Here is a 15327-nt window from a genome sequence, read left to right as displayed (position 1 = left end):
CGCAACAACCCCTTGGTCACATGTGCCAACCAGGCGCCTCCTGCGTGTGTACGTCTGGCGCAAGTGGCTGCCAAGCTTGTTTACTCATTTGCCAGGTCTTTTGTTCATAATGTCTTTCTTTGTCCCACACCCTTCCATGCAAAGGCGAAGGAAACAAGCACTGGCTCTGTAAGAAATGGTGACTGTAGGAACGACCTGCTGTTCCCATTCTGTTTTAGATGGGCTGAACCCATGAAACAGGTTTTGCTAGAGCTTTCCTCTTACCCCTCCCTGGGGAAGCAGCCAGTGCTCTGCAGTTTGCTCCAAATATTCACCCTGATACAAATGCTCTGTGTTAATCACAAACTCCATCTCCAGGCCCTGGAGAGAACAGGGTCAAATACCATTCAGGAACACGGTGTGTGCATGTTTGTTTGTTTGTTTGTCATAAGATGTTGTGAGGGCTGCTTGATTTGTTTGTTTCTCAAATCTCCCAGGGGAAGTTTCTGGCAGAAAGCACCTCCTGAGCGAGCTTGGAGCTTGAACTCCTTCTGCAGGGACTTTTCCTGCAAGTGAATCCAAAATAGAGCTGATGGGGAAGTCTCCAGACACAAGAGAGTGCCAGAGGACTGTTTTCCTGGTGTCACACAGTGGAGGGAGCATGTCCTGTGGCTGCTGAGCTATCAGAAAGCTGCAGGAGTTGTGGTGAGCTGCAGCAGTTTTAGTGCAGGCTCTGCAAGCAAGCTTAGCTGCCTCTATCATCGGGCTTAAAGTAGCCAGAAATGTGGAAAGAAAAAAGCTACCTTTCCTTTTCGCTGTTTCCAGAGGGATACATGAATATTGCACAGGTCACTACAAATAAATCTTTCTAACAAGATGCCAGGTCCCATTTGCTCTGGGAGAAATCACAGCCCTGCATTCAAAAAAAAAGGCTGATGGAAGTAACAGATGATGCACTGGAGCTTTCAGACAGGTTTACTTAGGAAACCAGGCATGTGAGATCACAGTGCCTTTTAGTCTGCCAATGTATTTGTCTGGTCTTTCCTAGCAGCTTTTTAACTCACAGTCCAGTTTTAAGAAAATATAACAAAAGAGTACATAGGTCTCCAAAATAGGAACTGTCAATGAGTTTTGTGAAATTTTTTGGCCAAGTGGAGGAAAAAAGAGAGAGAAGTCTAATAAAAACATCCATTGCTGCATGAGCTCAAACCTTAACAAGGTTTCAGAGAACACCTACAAGGCGTCCTTGTTCACACCATGATTTAGAGCATCCCTAGGCATCACATTTTGAAAAGAGAAGCCCTTCTAATCCCTTTATCCTTCAGTGTATCATCTGTTCAGGCTGGGACAGGAATGGATCAAGATTTCCCAAAAGATGTTACAATGCAGCACACAGAATCATAGAGTCATTAAGGTTGTTAAGACTAATAAGATCATCCAGTCCAACAATCTACCCATGCCTGTGACCATTCCAGACTGGGACCACATCTCCACAGTTCTTGAACACCTCCAGGGATGGTGACTCCACCACCTCCCTCGGCAGCCTGTTCAAACACCTCACTGCTCTTTCTGAGAAAAAATTTTCCCTAATATCCAACCTGAATCTCCCCTGGCACAACTCGACGCCATTCCCTCTCATCCGACCTGTGCTTATGACATGACATGTGCTTATGATATGAGGTCATTAGCAGGTAAGGTTTATGGAGACCCTCAATAGGGTGCAGAAAGTTGTAGAGGAAAAACCCGTATAATTCTCAAACTCCAAAAGAACGATGCAGATTTGGGCACACTCATCTCATTTTTGCTTTTGTTTGCTTTTCATCCCACAAGCTCCAGTGTAAAGGAATCCATATGCCTAAAAAACATGTACTTATAGATGTAGTGCAATTTCCTTTGGAACATAAAGCAGTGTTTAAAGAAAAGCAAACTAAATAAGGTTGGAAAGCATCTCAGACTAGATGTTTCAGGCCATCATTCACAGAACCACTGTGCCATCCTAACACAAGCACAATCCACCAGTCAGCGCGTGGTCATATACAGCAGAGGAATCAATTGCTGATCCCACCTGCTGCTTCCCATCACACATTCAATCCTCCTCACATGTTAATGCCTGGAATGCCACCTCTGCTACTTTATCCAGGGTTTCCTCATGCAGCTATGCCAAGTGCAACAAGCCTTTTCCTTCCCCGACCTCCTTACGGACCTGGCACAAATGTGTGTGACAAGAAAGAGGAATAGAGGTTATTGGCTTTTTTTGTTTTGTTTTATATCATCCAATGTTTTTAAGATCAAGGAAATACTGGAAATGTGTGCTGTGGGTTATTAAGTCTAACGTGTATTGGCAAGCTGTGGTTACTGTCCCCTGCCAGCTGGGAGTTGCACGTCCCATTATTTTTATTGGCCTCCCAATCTTTGTCACCTCCCCCTTCTCTTTTACCCCATTGTCCAGCTGCTGTCTCTCGTCTCTTAGATCAGTGGGACATAAAGATTAAATAAGGATGGTTGTAGGCACGTTGGAATTTTCAGCTGCTTCCCAGTATACATATTTGTAGTGATGTTTATATGTTCTTCTCCATTCAAAGGCACTGTGAAATTTGACTTCAGATGCTGATAGCTGTAAGTGGAAAGTTAGAGCTCTACCCAAGACTCAACAGCCCAAGGAAGATGGAGTTAAATAACTGCAAAGTACATCTTCACACCATCACTATTGACGTACCCTGAAATAGTTTGGGCACATCTTGAGTGCCTGATGATGAATGGGTCAGCCTACGTACACTTTGAGCCTACGCTAAAATATTTTAACAATGTCATACATCAAAATCAGATGTTATTCTTTTTCAATAAGCAAATTCCTAGAACAACTCAAGGAAAAAACTCCTGCTTGTTACACGAGCCATAAATAAGATAGACAATCACGTTGTTTCCCTTTACACCCAAACAATTAACCACATGGGAAGCCTTTTGTTTCTGAGCAATTGATGATACAAGAGCAGCACATTCTAGATGTTAGGGTTTGCGACTTTTTTTTCAGAACCCTTACTTTAAAAGCCTAGTTTCCCTTATAACAGTGGCATCCCATTTTGTTTCTAGAAATTCCCTGTGTAAATTCCTCTGTTCCTGTGGATTTTCCTTCTAGAAAAACACAGTCTTTCTTTGTTCCTTACACATTACATCCTCACTGCACAAGTAACTCAGATCTTGTCTCAGTTTTATCTCATTGTCTCTTTTTTCTACGGACATGGGTCTGGAGATGCCTCGAACCTGGACACGTGCAGATGGCCTGAGGAATCCAGTAGAGCTCTACAGGTTTGCAGTAGGGTATCTGGCAAAATCACAGAGGTTCTGAGGATCCTCCCCTCGGTGCTTTCCCACAGTTGTTTCTTAAGAACAGGCTAAGTCCTTCAAGGAGTGAAGAGTTAAAGAGATGCTAAGGGAATCCACAGGCAAGGTGCCTGGAGGAAGAGACAAGCACTCCAAACGTAGAAGGAACCCCTCAACCTAGACCCAGCTTATGCCATCCGTTCACAATACATCAGGATATGAGGAGTCATGCTTTGAAAGAAAGACTGCACCCATTCCATGCAGTGCCCTCCCCTAGGGTTGCTCCTGGTGGCCACAATCAGAAGTTAGCCAGCCCATTTCAATTAGTGGCAAACCATGTGGCGTGACTCCAGGGCCTCCATATGTTCATAAGTATATGCAACCGCACTTTCCTTGACGCATTCCTCATTCCAGGGAAAGGCCACATCTCCACAGCTTGCTGGCACCAGTCACACAGGGAACTGCAGAAGAGATGGGATAATAAATACACACTCACATATATACACACACACACATACGTAGGAAAACTTGGCACCCTCCCACCCTCTCCTATGTTGACTGCCACATGGTCCCAATCAATTTTTGTCAGAGCCAGCAAGCCAGCCAACCACTCATGGATGCTGACAAGGCAGTTTCAATAGCTGAAGGGACTTCTCTGCTTTCCTTCTCTAGCATGTAGGATATGGGTTGTTTTATTTCTTTATTTTCCTTTAAAGGCATCTGCTCCTGGGAGATATTTCCCAGCCACAACTTTGCCAGCTTCCCAGGTACTCCTTGGCTAAGATGTCTTTCTCTGCAGCTGGGTGTCAGCGTGTTCCACCCTATCCTACGTGGAGATGGGATGGGTTTTGAAAGCAAAGAAGTGACATTTTTCTAACAAATTACCATTATTATCTCAAGAGGAGACTGAAGGTTTCCCAACCCATTTGCTGCCATTTTCCCATATTAGCTGCAAAAGAGGACTGCATATGCCACCTACTTCTACCTCAAAAACAATTGGTGCCCTCACATCTCTCCATCCCACCACTTCTACCAGCCATCTACCTCCTGCTCTGTTGCTCTTCCCCACCTCTCTCCTCCACCCACAGTTCTTTGCACCCATCTCTCTGTCTCTCCTTTGACACTGCTCTTTCTATCATTTCTTGACTTATAGTTCTCATTTACACCATACTAAGCCCTGAGAAGTTTTCTTTTACCCATGGCCTCGCTATCTTCACCTATCCATATACATCTCATGATCTTTCCTTACTTTACAATTTCCAACGATGCCTAAAAAAGTGATAGAAATGTGGTTTTCCATGATTTTGCATGCCTTGGCCACACAATCAGATGAAGAGTCCAAGCAAGAAATCACAATTCATGAAAATCTCTTGGAGAGCATGGAGAAATTCACCCAACATCAGCTGAGCCACTTTATTAATGCAGTGTTCTAAGACTTTGATAGGCATTGAGAACACATCTCAGTGTTCAGAATCATAGAACCATTAAGGTTGGAAAAGATCTCTAAGATCACCCAATCCAACCATTCACCTACCACGAATACTGCCCACTGAAGAATGCTGTCAGTACCACATCTCCACATCTATTGAACACCTCCAGGGATAGTGACACCACTACTTTACTGGGCAGTCTGTGCCAAATCCACTCTTTCTAAGAAGTTGATTTTCCTAATATTCATCCTGAACCTCCTCTGGCACAACTTGAAGCCATTCTCTCTCATCCTGTCTCCTCCTGTGAGGGCTTCCCCCTTCCATGTGAGGTTTTCAGGGCTCCTTGTAGATGATCAGCAGTTTCTGCCTAGAATCAAAATCCATTCTGAATTAATGCAGGTATCCAGAAAGAAATGTGGCAGATGTCAACATCTTTGCTAATAATTAATGATGCAACACACGCTGCAATGGCCACTAGGCTAGGCTGAAGGGCAGAAACTGTGCTAAAGAAGAAGGAATGTAAAAACATAAAGTATCTGGAGAAGGAAACTGAAGGCAATGGGGAAAAAAGCAGGGCTTTTGATCTCAATTAGCCAGTGTTCCAGCCCCATGAGGAGAGACAGCTATCCTGGATTATAATCTTTATGTACTGGACTTGAAGGTTCCCACCTATCACCTGCACAAACCCCCCATATCTGTCCCTACATTAGGGTCTACATTTGAAATGTGGCTCTGTGCTTCCCAACCAGCTGTTTGCAGTACCACTGCAGGGCTGCATTCTGCAGGCAGGAACGTGCTGCTCACTCAGATGCCCAAAAACATCTGTGCAGACAGTGAGACAGGCACATGGCAGGGTGGGAAGTATGGGGACAGCAGAACTAGGGGGCTGGGAGTGACTGAAGGGAACTGTTTCAGATGAGCAAAGTTCAGCAAGTCCTCACAGCCAGCCACCAGCTCCCCAGCTGGCCCCAAAGCAAGGGCCACTAGAGATCTGAGCTCCACCCCCGTGGGTTTTCTCTCCTTCCATGTTCCTCTTCTGTCTACAAGTGGGACAAGAGCAAGGTCTCTACTGTCACTGCAAACCCCAGAAATCAGATTCCATGGATCACCTTGTAGAGGCAAAGGGACTGCTGCAGCTTTGGCCATCACAGGGACAAGGATGGAAGCATTAAGGTGGTAGCCAGGCAGCACCTGCTGGAGGCAGTCCTGCTGCAGGATGGCCTGCAAACCCAGGCTTTACTCCTACTTGAGCAGCCCCATTTCTTAGAGCTAGAGGCAAGTGGGTTGGAGAGATGTTTCAGGAAATGTGGAGTTCCATGGGTGGTTCAGGCCTGAATGGGGTCGTGGGTAAAGTCAAGGCAATTATGAGGAAGTGCTCTGACCACGAGCTCATGTCGCCTGTCAGCTCCACTAAGAGACATCTTCTGACATGAGCAGGGATCTTGTTAGTAGAACAGAGCCTGAAAGTCATCCAAAGCTGACAAACCTTTTCCAAACCACTAGCCTGGGCTCAAAATGCAGCATCACAGGATTTCCCTGTACCTATATTATGGTGCTGCTCAATTATATGTATTATGATATTTTTATCTCTCCCTTAGAAGCCCTGGGTGTTGATTCACAAGTGATGACAGGAGAGTGGGCAAGGATAACCATCAACTTGGAGTCAGAGCCTACAACTTTGGGAAGCAGGCTAGGCAGCCTGGCCTCACAGATCAAAACATCACCATTTCCAAGGATGTTCAAAGTGAAAGATGAAGGAGCCTGGGATGACTGAGAGAATCTTCTGCATTTTGCCTCATTGCTCTGTTGCATCTCTCTGGGACTACAACTGGAAAAGGAGCTGGAGGGGGAAAGCCATGAAGACCTCACCAATGCAGCTTCCCCTGCTCTCTATCGGATTGCCCACTGCAGCTGTATTTTCAGCCAAAGTCAGATGCACCAGCTGTGATTTGGGATGGATGAAGATAGCACAGGAATCTGACAGCCATCAACAATGGAAGTGCCATTTCCTCCTGCAGCTAATTAGAAGAAACAGTTGACCTCAACAAATACCATCAGCAGGAAAGAGGGCAAAAGGCAAGGAATAATGTGACTTGTCATGCTTGCCAAACTGATTAAGACTCATTGTCCCCATATCTGTCTGAATTGGAGCCAGCCCTCATCACCTGTTTGAAGCTTCACTTTCTGGCCAGCCAGAGGACAGACAGTTGAAAAGACCTCCAGGAAGAGCATAGAGAAAGATCTAGAGTTTCACTGTTGGTTGAATGGAATGAGCTGCTTTTGCCAGTTGTCAGGCAGCAATCACAGCCCAATGAAAGGCAGAATAAACCAAGCTCCTTCTGCAGCCAAATTCCGTTGACACCTCCACAGGATTGGTTTCCACCATCCATCACAACATCTGCTGAGATCCACGGGAAGGGGAGAGGGTGTAGCTCTCTGTCCCACCCTGGGTTATTTTCACAGCTGGGAAAGGAGGTGGTGGACCTGGATGAGAAGGTTTGAGGCTTTTCCAAAGCACCTCACAAAAACTGTGAAACCAAAGCCAGAGCTTAAAAGCTGGAGCTCCAGATCAGCAGCTCCAAAAGTGTCACTGGCATCGAACCTAGAAGTGGCTCGTGCCCGAGAAAGGCATTTCCCTGGTCCTACCCAAGCAGGTTTTTTTCTGTGCACACATAAAATCTCCCAGCCAAATACCTGCCTTCCTCACTGGGGTAGAAACCTGAAAGAAAGAATCAGAGCTCATGAGTATCTGCAACAGCTCTAGAGCACACAGCCTCAGGAGGCACATGCAGGGCAGTAGGCGTGACATGCAGACCTTTTTCCTGCCCAGATATAAGACTTTGGGAAAGTAACTCAACAGAGCAAAGATGGAGCTGCATTGATTTACATCAGATGACTATGAGTCCCTTTAAAATCAGTTCCAGGTGAGCTGCATGGAGCTGCCCAGAAACTGCTTGCTAGTTTCTCTCTCTCCATGTTCCCTGGTGCCAAAACACGCTGAAGCTGAGGATTCACAGGCAACTAAAAACAGTTCCTTTGGGAGAAGCCGTTCCACGCATGCCTTCCCTATAAGCTATCCCAGCAGAGTGGCAATGTTTAGAAACCAAATTGGTCATCACTGGCAATGGTAAAACTGGACAAAAATAGCTGAAAAAATTTCACAATTTCCTGCACATTTTTCTGATTGTTCCACTAAAAGATGTTAGGCTGTCCAAAAGAGAAGAATGGTTTCAGCAAGCAAAACAACAGTAATCACCTGCTTTGCTAAGTGTTTGCAAATACCATGAACTACTTTTCTTAGCCAAATGTCATTCCTTTCCACCACCATCAGCCACTTCACCCAGTTACTCACTGTGACTAATGGGAGGGGAGATTGTTGCCTTATCTTCCAATGGAAAAAAAAAAAAAGAAAAAAAAGAAAAAAAATTTTAACTCTCAAACTTTCATTTTAGTTGGAAAGTGCTCTCCTCATCATTTCTTTGCCCTTCAGAATGAGTGACCCCATCACATTTGTGGCATGAAATCACCTGGCTTTGGTCACTTAAGTATTCAGCAGCATAAGACAGTATCGAGCTAAATCCTCTCTGGCAAAGTGTCAGGGATATCAAGACCTTTAAAACAGTTCTCCCAGACCATCATCGCTCTTGGGCACATCCTTCATCACATTATCCATTCTGCTAATTGAGCTATCAGAGCTGCGTTGCAAGGGAAATTTGTTTATATTTATTCATTTCTGTGTTGTAGACATTGCCAATAGAGTCTTCAAAATAAGAAAAGAAAAGCCCTCTGACTCGCTGCCCAGAAACTCAATCCCAAAAGCCTCCTCCCAACCTCTGTTTACAAAATTATAAGCTTTCTTTGTCCTAACCATTTTCCTGTTACAATAATATTCTTCATCTTGTATCTGACTTTTTTTGTTGTTGTTGTTTTTCATGGAAAAAATGATTTCATTGTGAAAGGATTTCTTATGAATCAATATGGCAAAAGGAACACAGAAATATTTGCAGTAAATCACCCTTGAAGCAAAGACATGCAGAGAAGGAGTTACAAGAACAAGAAGTAGATAATCCCAAGCCATTTCCAGAGGGAAGGAGGTTATATTTTCCATATACTGTATCTGGTTTTTGTGTCACAAAACACGTCGGTATTTATATAAAGTATTTTTTTCTTGTACCGTAGGGTTATGATTACATGAAATGAGTTTCCAAAAATTATAAAAATTGGCCTCTTCTAGGTAACAAATGGAAGAACTGAGATATTGAGTTCAAACCGGCTACAGCTCGGCCCTTTTTGAAGTTAGGAGCAGCAGAAGGCTGACTTCCATCCAGTGAGTTCCCTCCATCACTGGAATGGCCGCACGCAGCACAGAGCTCTGATTTTCCAGGGCTTTGTAGCTCCATTCACCCACTTGTCCACAGCTGGCTGAGTTTCTGTGCTTGGAGGTAGGCTTGCTTCTCCCCTTCCGTAAAGCGAACTCTGTCATCACCGTCTCCTCAGAGAAGATTTGGCAGGGCCTAACGCCTGGCGACCGGAGAAAGCCGCTGGATCGCAGAGTTCTTGGAAGCCCTGGCAGGGAGCAGCCTGTCTGAGCCACGCACTGAGCTGGGTGTTAGGTACCAAGCTGTTCTCATCAAGGAGAGACAGCTGAAAGCCATTTGGAGAGCATCTGGATGGAATCAGGGCTGGCTGCTGCCCAGGGGACTGAGACACATCCTCTGAGCGATTCGCTCTCACAGTGACCTAAAGCTTGGACAGGTAAATGAAGAAAGTACACTACCTTCCAATAACTCCCTGAGACCAGAGAATCAGGTGAAAGTCATTCTGTGGGCTTTTCATTGAAGCATAGTTTGTGGACAGTGCAAGCGTGCAGCATCCTGCATGGCAGCTGAGAAACCAAAGACAGTAATAGATAGAAGCTCAGATGCGCAAGCACACAAGCATCCCATAAAGAAATAAAAGTAAAGCCAGACTTCTCTCAGCTGAATCCAACTGTAGGCAGACATCTGGGGGTCAAGTTCCAGATGGGGGGAGAGGATCCTAGAACTTAAAAAACCACAGAGGAAGACTGGTGTGGTGTTTGGGTTGCCTATGGTGTGGCCTGTAGCCCATCTCCAGCCACGGTGGAAAGTGGCTGGGTCCTGGACCAATACGTCACCTGTGCTGTAGCCTCAACACAATTTAATCTTAGGGTTTTATAAAGCATTGGGCCTGTCTGACCTGGCATGGGAATACAGCACCTACAAGAAGGGCACACGACAACCAGACAGGAGGGCTGTGTGGCGTTGGAGACAGCATCTGGTGTACCAAAGGTCTTGTCCTTATCCCATTAATACAGTGCTTACAATTAACTTGTCACCTTCTGTTCACAATTTTGCTGGACTAATACCTGCTGTTTAATTGCAACGTGCCATCTCCCATGCCCTCACCACCAGTACAGAGCACTCAGCAGAACTGCAAGCTATGCTAACCCAACCTCTTCCCCTTCTCTGTAGATGGACAGAAACAAGCAAAGCAGGAGCTGGATCTTCATTAACCTCCCTGGCCACCCTTCTAGTGCTAATTGCACTGACAGCGGGTGGGACTCAGCCCTTACAGGTTTTACACTCAGCAGAAGGTCCTGAGGACACGACAAGAAGTCACCAGTTCCTGTGGATCACTGAGCAACATGCAGAGTTCAACCAGCACCGAGCCCTTCTCCATAAGGCTGAGGATAACTCTTCACCTTTCCAATGACAGAGCTGCCAGAGCTCTGTGTGCACTGGCTGACTGCACGAATCTTTCTTTTTTCTCTCATTATTTTCCAGGAAAGCTGGCACTCCAGCTGTCCCAGCACTCCCGTGCCCTTAAAAACCTGCCTTTCTTCTTGCGTGTCAAATACATCGATCTATATGAGGAGCAGCACCAAGCCTGGAAAGCTGGCCTAAGGCCGGGAGAAACGTCAATAGGAGAGGAAGTATCTGTCATATCCACACACACGGCTCCATCAGCCAAATCCTTTTGGCCTGCTGCCTCTTCCTCCTCCTTCCAGCGGCCCCATCGGTGGGGACCGGCCGACCTCTAGTGGTATGAGCCTACAGTGCAAAGAGCATCTAGGCTGGGAGGAGGACCAGGTCTGGAGCTGAGCATCTTACACGTGCAGAGTTTTCTTCCCTGAGTAATGAAAGGTCCCACACAGCTGGAGACGTTTGTGGAACTGAGGGACGTGGTTAGTGGGCATGGTGGTGATGGACTGACTGTTGGACTGGATGATCTTAGGGGTCTTCTCCAACCTTAATGATTCTATGAAATGTGATGGGGAGATCTCTGATCATCTAGAGATTAAAAGAGGGGGGAGGGAGGGAGGGAGAAATGGGAAGGACAGCATTACAGGAGGGAAGCTGCTCCAAGAGCTCAGATCTTTTGTGTTGCCTTGGGATCTTGCATTACCAAATCCTTCGGCATCTCCAGCTCATGGAGACCGATGGCTCTGAGATGGCACTTGGTCCAAATGAAGGAGAGAGCAGAGATGGGACAACAGGTTGCTGAGCTTGGAGACCTGGTGATGAGTGTCCTTGGTTCATGCTCCTTGCTCTACATGGTCATTTGGGAAAAGCTCCACATATCCCAGCAGTGTGAAGAAGAACACGTACCAGAGCCCAGTGGAAGCTCACAGTCACTGAATCAATGATAGATTAGAAAAGACTACAAAGATCATCTAGCACTTTCTCCTTGTGGGAGCACATAGGATAGCTGAGGCCAGGACCCTTAGGGATGAAGGACAGCCATTGCCTGCAGCCCAGCAGCTGAGGCAGACAGCAGCCTGCCTGAGCAAGGCTGGGATTTCTCTCCCATGGGAGCGTGAACTATAAAGAAGCATGAAACCCTATCCCTAGGGATACTATCTGTATCAAAGGTCTCAAGGGGGCTGCTTCAAAATAGGATCTTGGCATAAGTTTCTTCTCCTCCTCACATCTTACCAAGGGACACAGTGCCAAAATGTCATCTTGTTTGCTCCAGACATCCCAGGAACGTCCAACAAATCTTTTCAGTGCTCCCAGGGGATCGCTACCCCCACCAACAGCCTCTCCCAACTCCTCCCAAGGGAGGGCCCTGAGCACCATCGCTAAGGAGCGAGGTTCCCAAGATGCTACAAATAAGAGCTGTGGGTATGCTTGTAAAGGTCTTTAAGAGATAGCGTTGGCCAAACCGTGGGCACAGACCTCCTTTTTACCTCCCCCAAGTGAGTACAAGGGAAACGAGGAGCACAAAGCAAAGCTGGAAGGAATCAACCTGACTCTATCATTTGAAGGAGAGATTTCAGGTGGGGTGATCACGGCCGTAGGATTTGAACATTCATGATGAGCCAGAGTCAGGCAAATCTGTGGCACTTTGTAAGCCATTCTATGCATACAATTCATGAAGGTAATCCAAATCCTACAATAAAATCCTAGAGGGACCAGACCAAGTCCAAAGGTGGTGCCAGTATGTCAAGTAGATCAATCCAAGCTGTCTCATATAGGAAAAAAACTACAAACACCATACCTTGAGTCACTGCAACCATTTGTTCCCACCACACTGGAGCTTTTCCTCCTTGTTTTTGCCCTGCCATCCCACTGCACTTGCAAAATCTCAGCCCAGAGAGGGAGCCCACATAAGCCAAAGCCCTTCCAGATTGCCTCAGTGTTGGCAGGATATTCAGTCACAAATCGCCCTTCTCCATGGCTCTCCCAAGTGGCTGCAGCACATCCCAGCAGAGCTCTGCTGAGGGCACTGCTGAATTCCTGCTCCTTCCTGCATATGGCTTTCATTACAGCCCTGTTCTTCTGGCAAGGGCTCTGTGCACAGTCACGAGAAGCTGCTTGCTGGTGGCTTGTTATATCCAGTTGATGGAGGCTGGAAACAATGAGCTTGCAAATATTGCATTCCTCTCCTTCTGTTTTTCTTTCTTACAGAATGAAGGGGGGAATAAAGAGTGGGTAGAGCTGGAACACAGACTTAACAGAGATAGGAAAAAAGAGACCAGAGTGGCATTTCTGCTACTGAGCATAGATGCATGCAAGCATACCTGTGCGTGCTTCGCACATCCCTTTCCAGGGACTATCTAGGCTGTCTGGTACTGTTACAGGCTCCATACTAAACTACAAACTCCCTGACTTGGAGGAAAACTCAGAGGAGAACCTCAACCACCAGGAACAGAAAACTGCCACCACAGTCACACAGCTGTCCCAGTATCATCAAGACAGATGTACCCCTCTGTCTCTTCAGCCTAACTGGCAGAAATATGGAAGGAGGGAGTCCCATATCCAGAAGGATGAGCCCAGTTTCAGAGATGAACACTATTTTACTTACCATCAGCTGAGAATCTTCTGCTGGATCCAGCTGCCATCAGAGTAATGGAACGGTGGAAAGGCATGGTGAGAACCAGGAGGGTGCACATCTCCCTAGGAGCAGGGGGCTGCAATGAGGAAGAGTTTAGTCCCTCTTGGTTATCCCATCACAAAGACACATTGATGCTCCAGCTGGGGCCATCAGCACTGCAGCTCAATACAGACAGGAGGCAGAGCATGAATGAGGTAGGAAATAAAGGCACAGAGGAAGCATTAAAAGCTTTCCTTATCCTAGGCTAGGGCAGAGGGACTGTGAACAAGGGGCTTCCTATACCTGTACTAAATACTGCTTTCTTAAAGCTAAGTGAACCAGGCGGGACTTGTAACCGCTTCACGCCCACCTACAATTGCTGGCAGGTGGAAGGGTGAGGATATGGATAAGCCTCTTCTAACTAGAGAGAATAGAGGTGCCATGCGGCTTTATCACACCTGAGCATGTGAATTAGGCTGCCTTGATGAGACTTTGATCCGATATTACTTCGACCACCTGACACAGGCTGCATCCCCTGGGGGATCCTCTAGGCTTCAGGACTTCATGTTTGCAATAACCACAGTCCTCCGCTGGGAGCATCGGTCCCGTAGGAGCTGAGGCTGTTTGGCGGGGGCACCTTGCCCACGGGTGAGCTTTGGCAGAGGCTGGAGCACCCTGCAACCAGCTCCAAGTTGCACCTCGGTCTTGCATACTCCGGGCCCCTTGATTCAGCAACATACAGATCTATCTGCACCCGAGCTCTTCCCACCAGTGCACAACGGGAGCACAGTTCAGAGGAGGACAGCAGGAGAAAAGCTGCAGAAGTCGCGAGCAGGCAAGAAGACATAGCCCCTGCCAGGCCCGTTTTGGGCATGCGTCAGCCCAAGGGCTCCATCCGCCTCTTGGAGGCACCTCCCTGTAGATGGAGCCCGAACCTCACAAGGCAGAGGACAGCGCGGCCCTATGCCCACGCCCGGCTCCCAGGGACCTCCCACCCGGCGCAGCCCCTCTTTTCTTTTTCCTCCCCCAGGGTTCCAGCTCTACTCCCTCTCCAGGTGAACGATCGCAGAATGCCATACGATCCCTCTTTCTTTAGTATTTAACCCTGATTCTTTTCGTTGCCATTTTCTGTCCACCGTGGCCATGAAGAATGGGTAACTGCTGCACCACAGACCATGTCTGTGCCCACCTCCAAGCAGTGACACCTCCCCAAGATGATGATGATACCCCTAGAGCCGTTTCAGTGATGGTTTTTTTCTCACCAGCAACTCTATAACAGGCTTAGAATCATAGAGCCATAGAATCACTTGGGTTGGAAGGGGCTCTTAAAGCAACCCCCCTGCAGTGGGGGAACACCTACACCTACAGCTCAATCAGGTGCTCGGTGCCCTTCCAGCCCAACCTTGAGTGTCTCCAGGGGCAGGGCTTTGTCCACTTTGGCTTGGCATTGACCACATGGATGAACTTTGGTGCTGTATGTGTTGCCTATGTAGGATACTTTGCACCCATTCCGCTCTGGAGATGCCAGCTGGCTCTTGGCCCATAATTGATGCCCATGAAAGGCTGGGCTGGGTCACCTCTTCTGTCCCCATAGGAACACCACTGAGGGGTCCCAGCACTGTGAGCAAGTCTGGGAGAGGGTAAATGAGAAAGAAGAGGAAAGTGCCCTCCTCCCCACCAGCAGCACCTGGTTTTACCCCAGTGTGCTCATCTCTGCCTTCTCAGGTAGGCGGCAGAGGGGTAAGAACCCCCCCAAGAAACTCTCCTGGGTGGCCCCAAGACAGCTGAGCAGGTGCTAAGATAAGGGGAAAAAACATCTCAGTTTAGGAACCCGAAGGAAGGGGCCTGGTGGGCAATGGGGAGGTAATAGAGGCTCCTGGTGTGGATCTGGTGGCACCTGGTGATGGTGACACCAGGGTCACCAGCCTGGCCTGGGGACAGCGGCAGCCTGCAGAGAAGGAGCCCCGAAACACCAGCACTGTGCAGCCCAGCGAGAGAGCGCAGGCGGCAGATAAGAACATGTTGAGGAAAAACACAAACCAGAAGCTCCCGAGGAATTTTGGAAAGGAAAATAGGGGGAATTAACTGCAGAAAAAAAAGAAAAAAAAAAAAAGAGAGGGAGCAGGAAGGCATGGCGTTTGCTGGCTCACAGCAAGCCACTCTCGTCCCTCAGTGCACACCACATCCACCTGCATCCCTGCTGCTGGTTTTGGGGTGCCCATAACCATCCTCTTTCTTCCCTATACTTGTTTTACCCCTC

General features: G+C 47.4%; 1 long non-coding RNA gene across 1 annotated transcript; it reads right to left on the bottom strand.

The window, feature by feature from the left end:
* Nucleotides 1-2129: 2129 nt before the first annotated feature.
* On the bottom strand, nt 2130-15108 carry LOC109368539. Its single transcript, XR_002116677.2, has 2 exons — nt 13059-15108; nt 2130-3761 (listed from the first exon to the last, which is right to left on the bottom strand). It is a non-coding gene; the product is annotated as an uncharacterized LOC109368539 (long non-coding RNA).
* Nucleotides 15109-15327: the final 219 nt, after the last annotated feature.

The sequence above is a fragment of the Meleagris gallopavo genome, chromosome 7 (genome assembly GCF_000146605.3).
Source record: "Meleagris gallopavo isolate NT-WF06-2002-E0010 breed Aviagen turkey brand Nicholas breeding stock chromosome 7, Turkey_5.1, whole genome shotgun sequence".
In the NCBI taxonomy this organism is placed as follows: Eukaryota; Metazoa; Chordata; class Aves; order Galliformes; family Phasianidae; genus Meleagris; species Meleagris gallopavo.
The sequence above is the reverse complement of the archived record's forward strand: the minus strand, read 5'-3'. Positions and strand labels throughout refer to the sequence as shown.